This window comes from Microcaecilia unicolor, chromosome 3 (assembly GCF_901765095.1).
Source record: "Microcaecilia unicolor chromosome 3, aMicUni1.1, whole genome shotgun sequence".
NCBI classification, from domain to species: domain Eukaryota; kingdom Metazoa; phylum Chordata; class Amphibia; order Gymnophiona; family Siphonopidae; genus Microcaecilia; species Microcaecilia unicolor.
In genome coordinates, this window is record NC_044033.1 from 221,503,811 (window position 1) to 221,513,507 (window position 9,697).

Below are 9,697 nucleotides of genomic sequence, written 5' to 3' on the forward strand. Positions count from 1 at the left end.
GGTAAAGGGATGAGGGGTGTGCGAAGGAGAGGGAAAGGGAGACCAACCTCATGGGCTTCAGCGGCCGTCTCAATCTAACCACCTTCAGGTCTCTTCTAACCGCTTCCTTTAGTTCCAGCTCGGAGCACCGCTGCCTTCTTCAATTTTCCGGGCTGACAAAGATGGTTAGATTGAGGAGACAGCAATGAGGGCTGAAGCAGGGAGCAGGAGGGAGATGCCAAGGTTGCCACGGGGCCCCTGGCAGCGTGAGGCCCTGTGCGACCGCCCCTGTCTAAGACCGACCCTGATCAAGATCACCAACAATAAAGATTCCTGCCAGCTGCCCACAGAGGCAATCTGAATGACTTTGTTCATTCTGAAAATCTGTGAACACTCTCCATCCAATATTCATCCTGTGGGAGGCAGACCAAGTGCTGTGATCAGAGCTGAGCCCAGATATTCAATGCTGGGTCATTTCTGGTGACTGGCATTCAATATCCAGGTTTTCTTTTTAAATTGTAACCACAGAAAGGTGGTATATCAAGTCCCATTTCATTCCCTTTTTTGGCCAGCTTAAACTTAACTAGCCAAGTCAATATTCAGCGCTGACTGGTTAAGTTTATGGTGGCCAAAGATAGGCCTGCTATTTAGATGGTCCAATTTGGCTGCTAAACGTAGCCAGTGAAGCAGTGGCGTAGCCAGACCTGACATTTTGGGTGGGCCCAGAGCTAATATGGGTGGGCACTAGGTATGAGTAGTGTTTCTTGGGATATTACAAAACAATGCCTTATAATGCACTTGATGATGGACTTCTAAGTAGTCTGCCCAACAGCTGCCCTGCATCAACATAAACCACATACATACTTAATGGAGGGGGAAAAAACCCAATATTTTTAAATACAGTTACATTATGCCATAATCCATCAGAGCCATCATTTTGATTACAAGAGTAATCAAAATGCTGTCTGGTAGTGGGCTTCTGGGTGGGGGTGGGATCTTCACTGCCTATGGCAAAAAAAGTATATTTAATCATTAAATATACCTTTTTTGCCATAGGGAGTGAAGAGCTTATACCATCCAGAAGCCCACCACTAACCAGCATTCTGATTACAATCTTGAGTATGAACACATTACATGATACGCTAAAATTAAAAAAATATATGTATTTTACCTGCTGGGCAGCTGCTTGCACATGGTGCAGAAAAGCACCCTGCTCCTGTTGTGTGGAGCGCTGCTATGATCGATTTGAGAATCAAGAGGAGACTAATAAATAAAATCATCTAGACCCAGCTGGCAGGCACAGGTTGGACTGTGGAGGACCCGCGCCCACGACACAGCCGACAGCTTTTCCCATGTGGCACTGCGTGCGGCGCCATTATGCTGTGTGCACTGTGGGGAGCGTGGGGGTGCTAGGCTTACTCAAGTTTCTTGAAGCTCTCGCCACCCCCATACACCTCGCCACTCTGCGGGTCATCCAGCAAGGTGATCCGGTGGCCAGCCTGCAGCGTGTATACTACTACTACTACTTAACATTTCTAAAGCGCTACTAGGGTTACGCAGCGCTGTACAATTTAACGTAGAGGGACAGTCCCTGCTCAAAGAGCTTACAATCTAATAGGGTGCGAACAGTGCCGAAGGGAGCGTGCACACTGCCCGTCACCTCCTGCAGGAAGACATCAAAGTTGCCCACCTTCCTCTCGTGGATGAGCATGTGGCGACCCTGGTAGAAGGGATCCCCATTGCTGTACACCACCAAGCTCTTCACGCTGCTGAGCCAACCCAGCTGCACCGCCACTTCCCTGATCCGAGCCCGACTCTCCCATCCTCCTCCCGATAAATGCACACACATAGTAACATAGTAGATGATGGCAGAAAAAGACCTGTACGGCCCATCCAGTCTGCCCAACAAGATAAACTCACATGTGCTACTCTATGTGTATACCTGACCTTGATTTGTATCTGCCATTTTCAGGGCACAGACCGTAGAAGTCTTGCCCAGCACTAGCCCCGCCTCTCACTCACTAGCCCTGCCTCCCAACACCGGTTCTGCGAATTGGCGAAAGCCTGGGACAAGCAGAGAGAATCCCTAGCTGAAAAAGCTAAAGGCAGAGAAGATCAAATAGGACGTATAACAGCACAACAGCTAAAAAAAAAAAAAATGGCCTGGTTAGATCAAGGGTCAGATTCTAGGTCTCTTGTTTGCTCTGCTTGCAAAGGCCTCCTTTGAAAGAGATCACCAGAAAAAAAAAAAAGAATGAGCACAGTGAGGGTCAGAGAAAAGTAATAACTTTAGTACCAAGGGTTCACCCTCCAAGCAAGAGACTTCCTTCAGTGACAAAATGCTGCAGGGAGGGGGCTCCAACCTAACAGCAGCACCCAAAACATGCACGAGCACCCAGGAACGGAAAGACCCTCCTTTTGGGGGTTCCTATACGTTTCTGTAGTCATTAATCCCAACACTGCACTTTGAACAGATCACACACAATTTCCCTTAATTGCTTTACAATCACTCTGGTTACCGTCTCTTTCCCAGGATCCCGCTCCCAAAGAAAAACACTCAGGAGCTGAAAGATGTGCCAGAGGCAAGCAAGCAAAAGTCCAAGGCGGAGTAAAGGATAAAAGCAGAAATTAACACCTTGAAAGGAGCTGTACCACATCAAACCTAAACAAAACAACTCCAGGGCAGAGCCTGTACAAGTATCGTGTCAGCAGCCATATGTATGCAAAAGAAATGCTTCCTCCGGAGTCTCCATTCAAACACACAATTTCAACATAAAATAATAATAATAAAACACTGTCCCCTTAGGTTACCTCACAAAAATCCCGCTGGGTAGAAAGTTGAGTTGAACCTTGAACATCGATGGTGAAGAAAACGATACCTGGAGCATCACAGCAGCAGCCGCTTAACTGAAAAGTAACGACGTGACTTATTTCTAGAGAAGGGGGGGAGGTGTTCTCATCCAAATCAGAACTCGCCGGCTTCAGGTAAAACTTCTCTGGCGCTGCTCGAAAAGCGGCAAAACCCAATGCTCGCGGAGAGCTGTAGGGACAGCAGCCTATGCATCATTTAAACCGAAACAACAAGAACTGGAGCAAAATAGCAACTGGAAGCTGATGCGACGGCAGAAAGGCTGTGGCTGTGTACTTTTTGGCACTTAAACTGGGTGGGCCTGAGGCGAGATTGGGTGGGCCTGGGCCCACCCAGGCCCACCCGTAGCTACGCCCCTGGTTGAGACACTTTTTTGGGACTTGGAGCTGAAAAAAAAGGGTCCAAATAAAGCGGACCAAATTCTCGTCCAAAACACCCTTCTTGTTTCGATTATCAGCTAAAGACGCCCATCTCTCCTTGGTCGATAACCACGCCCCAGTCCCGCCTTCACCTCTGACACGCCCCCGTCAACTTTGTTTGTTCCTTGGACGGAGTGCAGTTGAAGATGACCAAAATCAGCTTTCGATTATACCGATTTGTTCGCCCATGGGAGAAAGACGCCCATATCCCAATTTGGGTCGAAATATGGGCGTCTTTCTCTTTAGAAAATAAGCTGGATAGTAACATAGTAGATGACAGCAGAAAAAGACCTGCACGGTCCATCCAGTCTGCTGAGGAGGAAGGAGGTGTTTTAGAGAGCTCTGCTGACTTCCAGTGGAAAGGGAGTGAGACCTAGCTCCCTCCCCAAAGATGAGGAGGGTCCCTGGGGAGAAGGCCTCAGGAAAGTCCCAGGCTATGGGGCCTCCTGGGGCCCGGGACCAGAAGGCCGAAAGGAGTGGCTCTCTCCCTGGTTTGACTACCGGGAGAAGGGAAAGGAGTCCAGTGGACCGAAGGGAGAAGCAGCCCAGTGGAGGCCACCAGAGCATTTCCCCCTCCGTGGCCCAGCTTGCGGAAGGTAAGCGAGAAGACAGTGGAGGGGGGAGGAAGATAGTACAGGCCCCAGAAGGGCGCTTCCAAGGAAGGGAGAAGGAAGAGGCGATGGAAGTTTGCCAGAAGCCTTTGCTGGAGGCAGCTGAGAGTGAGAGTGAGGAGAGTGGATCGTCAGATGAGGAGTTCCTTGAAGTGAGCTATGACCCTGATGATCCAGCAAGTAGTGTGGTAAATATTGTAAGACGAATTAAGCTGGTGGAAAAAGAAGTAGTGGAGCTAGGAAAACGTCTGAAAATGGCAAGAACTATGTGTAAATTTGCCCCAGCGGAGCACAGACAAATGTATGTTAAAGAGGAAGCCCGGATATCAAAGTTGTTGGGGAAAAAAGAACACTTGTTGAACTGTTTAAAAAAGGGCTCTGTGAATCCTTTGAGGGAGCTCTATGTTAACCGAGAAAGGATGGCTTCAATACCACAGTCTGGGGGTTCAGGAACACTACAGTTGCAGCAAGCTTCAGTGTCTTCAGCAGCATTAGACTCAAAAGAGTTGTCTGGGTTCAGAGGTGACCCCACTTTAAAATACATGAGACAGTTGGCAACACAGTCTAGAGCACTTACCCAGCAGCCAGAGGATAAGGAGGCAGCGGCAGGACATGGCTCTGAGGTGGGGGCTGGAGTAGAGATCCTACCTGTGGAGGGGAGGACAGAACTCAGTAACTTTTCAAAACTCCAGATAATGGAGGCAGCAGAGGGAGACGCAGGTAGCAGCCTGTTTTCTACAGAGGTGGTGGTCGAAGTCTCAGAGGGCTTACCTGCAGTTGTGCAAACAGCAGAGACAGTTGCCGTGAAGGAGGCCCTGTTGGAAAAGGGTCAGCAGAGGCAGACTCCGGTATTTTTGGCCGGGTCTGCAATGACTGAAGTGGAAACCGAAGCAGCATGGCATCTGGAGAAGCCCCGCCCACGAAGTCCGGGAGCAGGGGATGTCTTCCCTGAGCATGGAGTAGCTGGCGGTTTACAGGAGAGGGGTCGGAGAGAGAGGAATAGGAGCGGGCAGCAGCTGGGAGCTCATTTGACCAGCTGTCCATTACAAGAGGTGAAATCGGGGGGTGCTAACAGCCAGCCTGTGGCGGAATCAGGAACAGACAAGCCATGCCCCCGGGAAGCGCCAGCCATTGGGAGAACGCAGGAGGGACTGCACCAGAAGCAAGAGGGAAGTAACCCGATTGTTGAGAGACTTTCGTTGACTACAGAAGTGGACATGGCAAGTCTAACAGATGTGCAGCGGGTGGTGGAGCAGACCTGCCAGCAGGACGGCTGGGAGCGAGGAGCCAAGGGGAGCGGCGGAGTTCCGGAGGCTTCGCCCCTGGTGCCGGAGGTTGGAGGGAGTTCGGGGGCAGAGCGAGCAGGGAGTCTGGTATCGCCAGCTGCAGACCTGACTGGGCAGGTGCCAGAGTATCGCCAGGAGACAGAGGAGAGGAGGCGATTAGCCCAGAGGCTGGAGCCTGCAGTGGCAGGGACGAGCAGGGACGTTCCAGGAAGTGGTGATGGGCAGGACAATCAGTTGGAGGCAGCCCAAGCCGCAGAACTGACTATGGACGTTGCTGGATGTTTGTCTGAGAGGGAAGGGGACGGGGGACAACGGGAGGGGGAGGGGGCGGTGGATATTGAGGAAGGGAGAGGGATGAGGGGAGGGGCAGAGGGACAGAAGGGGGGGGAGGCAGAGGGAAGGGCTGGAACAAGTGTGGAGGGGGGGCGGTGGGGGCTGGGGTCCAAGTCCTTTGCGGCAGTAGTCCAGGGAGGGGGAAGGAGGGAGGGGGGGAGATCGGGTGGTTTTGAGGGCCCAGGGAGGGGTTGGGGGGGAGCGGGGACAGGGGGTGGACAGCTGCCTAAGCGGCGAAATGTGGTACAGCTCAAATGGATAGGGGAGGGGGCAATGCCCTCCAGGGATCGGGTCTTGAGGCTGGTGATGGGGATGGGGTTTATACCCGAGGACTTTTACGCGTGTATACACCCCATCAACATCCCAGAATATGACTTGAGCTTCATGACCCAGAGGGGGATGGAAATATTCTGGGAAAGGTACGAGGGGGTGAGGGGAAAGGGGGAGTGGCGGGACCTCAGGGCCATTCCAGTCAGCAAGCCGGACCTGGTGCAGATCACCCTGCTCGTGAGAAATGAGTCTATCTCTGGGGCAGATTTAGCCTACTGGCTACAGAGGTACGCGGAGCTGAGATCCCCACTTACAAAGTTACCGGATCCAAGCAGGGTTTGGGCAGGAGGTTGGGGAGCCCTGGTCAAATTGAGACAGGAGAGCCATGTGGTCCAGCACATTCCTTCGGCTGCCTTTATCGGTCGTGACAGGATACTGTGCTTTTACAAGGGGCAGCCGCGGCAGTGCTTCAGATGTGGTTCGTTTAGGCACTTCAGCATGTCATGCCCAGTGGTAAAGTGTGGAAGATGCGGGGATCAGCATGCCACAGAGGACTGCACCGCGATCAGGTGCAACCTCTGCGGCGGGTTAGGCCATGCATATCGGAACTGCCCTAGGGCGGCCCATAACGAGTGGGATATGTGGGGGAAGGGACGGGGAGGGGGGGTAATGGAGGAGGGGATAGGGCAGGGGGTGATAGGCAGGGAGGGGCAAGGGGGGGAGAAGGAGGGGATGCAGGAGGGGGGGCGGCAGGGGGCTGGGTCAGGAGTGGAGCAGGGGGGAGAGGGGGAGTGGGTACAAGTGCCACAGAGGAAAGGGAAGTTTCGGAGGGGGGGGAAAGTAGGGGTGGGCAGGGAGGGGTCGCTGCAGGGGAAGAGGGGGAGGAACAGATTTCAGGTGTTGGAGGAGGAGGAGGAGGATAGGGAGGTTGGGAGGGAGGAGGAAGAACAGGGGGAAGGAGAAGAGGTGGAGTTAATGGAGGAAGAGGGGGCGGCAGGGGGGATTGGAGAGGGCAAACGGAAATATGAGGAAGCACTGGAGGAGGGTACTGGTGGTAGGAAGAAGGGCGGGAAGGCTCTGGGGGGAGGGGGAGGGGTGAGGGAGGAGGAAGAGGGAAGGGAGGGAGGGAGGGGAAAGGGGAGTAAGAGGAAAGCTGAGGGGGCCGGGCAGGTGGTGAAGGCCCAAGTGCAGGCTTGGGGGGACAGAGTGGAGCTAGAGGAGGATCTGGAGGACTTGGAGGACTTGGGGGAGGTGGAGGACTCGGAGGAGGAGGTAGGGGGCGGGGGTGAAGAGGGGAGAGGGAGGGATCAGGGGGTGGGTCGGATAGAGCAAAGAAGAAAGGAAGGAAGAAAGGGGGAGGGGGGGGGTAAGGTGCAGACAGGACGGCTGCGGGGGGGGGAGGGGGATCTGGCAGGGGATGATGTAGACCGCATAGCAGAGGACCTGCTTCAGGGTAAGAAGGGGGTATCCCAGGAGATAAGGAAAGAAGTTGGGAGTGAGCAGACCCGTGACTCGCAATGAGGATGGCAGGCTTAGTGTTGACATTTGCCACGCTGAATGTGGCCAGCATCGCCTCTCCGAAGAAGCAGGGTTTAGCGTATGACTGGTTCGCGAGGGTCCAAGCAGATTGCTTCCTGCTCCAGGAGACTCGGCTGCGGTCCATTGAGGTGATCAGGCGGGCAAGGCGGGCCTGGAAGTGGGGTCCCTCGGTGTGGGGGTTGGCGGGGGAGAGGTATGGTGGGGTGGGGATCTTATTTAAGTCCCACCGGGTGAATATTCAGCGAGTGGTGGAGCTGGGGGTGGGGAGATGTCTTGTTGTGGATGCGATTTGGGAGGATAGAGCACTGAGGGTGGTGAATGTGTACGGGCCCCAAAGCAAGAAGGAAAGGGTGCTCCTCTTTGGGAAGATCAAGCCCTACCTATACACTTCGCGCCAAGTAGTCTGGGGGGGAGATTTTAACACCATATTGCGGAAAAAGGATAGTGGGGGACGATCGGTACAGGTGGGCTATGACGGGGTGAGGCTGGCAGGGATCATGCGGGAGGCGGAGCTGGTAGACGCGCATGTGGCCTTCTGTGAGGAACAGGAGGGGTTCACGTTCTTTCGAGGGCAGTGTAAAAGTAGAATCGATAGATTCCTGGTAAAGAAGGGGGTTTGTCTGGGGGGTCCACGAACCGTGGACGTGGACTTTTCAGACCACCACATGGTCCTCCTTCAGGTGGGGGGGGCGGCAGCGCAGAGGCCAGGGAGGGGGTTATGGCGACTAAATTTAAAGTGGTTAGGTAGCGAGCAGGTGCGGGAGGAGTACCGCCGGTTTTTGGAAGATCAGGTGTCAGTGCAGGGGGCATTTCAGTCATTGGGGGAGTGGTGGGATACAGTGAAAAGACGAACGCGGGGATTCTTTCTCAGACAGGCGAGAAGGGAGGGGAGGGAAAGGACAAAGTTGGGCATGGCAATAAAGAAAAAGAGGGACACATTGATTTCACAAGGGGGGAGGGAGGAAGAAATACATGATCTCCAAGCACTCCTGGAGCAGGTACAGTACAACCGCTACACCTCCTTGGTGTATGAGCGGGACTTCGGGAAAATGTGTAGCCCGGACCCCTTCGCATGCTGCCGGGAGCGGAGGGCGCGCAGGGTGATGGAGGGGGTGCGGGATGCACAGGGGGTCCTGCAGGACACCAAGGAGGGGATTCTGGGGGCAGTGAGGGACCACTTTGCGGCGTTCCTTTCAGCCCAGCAGATTGATATGGAGCAGATGGAGTGTTATGTGGAAGGAACCCCGGGGATAGGTCACAGGGGACCCCAGCTTCAGGCCCTCTTGAACCCGTGGACAGAACAGGAGGTGGAGGAAGCCATCGGGGCGCTCCACAGGAAGACCTCGCCGGGGCCGGATGGGCTAACAACTGAGTTCTACCAGGCCTTTAAGGAGCAGCTGGTGCCGATCCTGGTGAGGGTATGGGGGCAGCCCAGTTGGAGGGTTCCTTGCCTAGTTCCTTGACAGAGGCGGCTCTTATCCTACTAAGTAAGGGGAAGGACCCGGCGATGCTGGCCAACTGGCGGCCTATAGCACTGCTTAATACGGATCGAAAAATCTTTGCGCGAATGCTATTCCAGAGAATGAGGCAGGTGTCTGGGGATTTGCTAGCAGCCTCGCAAGCATGTGGGGTTAAAGGGAGAGGGGTCTTGGAAGCTGCAGCGTGGGTGCGGGAGGGGGTAGAACGCAGTAGAGTGGGAGGGCATGGTAGGCTGTTGGTAACACTCGACCAGGAAAAAGCGTTTGATAGAGTGCAGTGGGGTGTCCTATGGAGCATTCTGGAGCGCTATGGGTTTCCGAAGGGTTGGATAGAGCAATTACAGCTACTCTATCGGCATGCGGGGTGTTTTCCCCTGGTTAACGGGTGGAGAGGGCAGGGGTTTGAGGTAGGGGCAGGGGTCCGACAGGGGTGCCCACTCAGCCCGCTGTTGTATGCATACGCCATCGACCCTTTTATAAGACGGCTGGAGAAGGGGGGGGCGGAGGGGCTGGAAGGGGTGGAGGTGGGGGACAATAACCAGTTAAGGGTCGTGGCGTATGCAGATGACGTTACAGTGTGGGTAGCGGACCAGAGGGAGGGAGGTAGATTGCAGAACCTGATCCAGGAATACTCGCAGGCAACAGCGTCGCAGGTCAATTTTCAAAAGTCCAATAGCCTGTGGGTTGGGGATCAGGGGCTGCAATTTGAGTTGGGAGGTAGGTTTCCTACAGCTGTGGAACGTATACGGGTCTTGGGAATATACTTCGAGAAGGGGGATTATAGGCTCTACAACTGGGATAGGTGTCTCCAAGAAGTGAAGGGGAGGGTGGATAGATGGAAGGGGTGGAAAATGACCATGGGGGAGCGGGTACAGCTCATCAAGGCACACTTAGTTCCTTTGTTTCTGTTCGT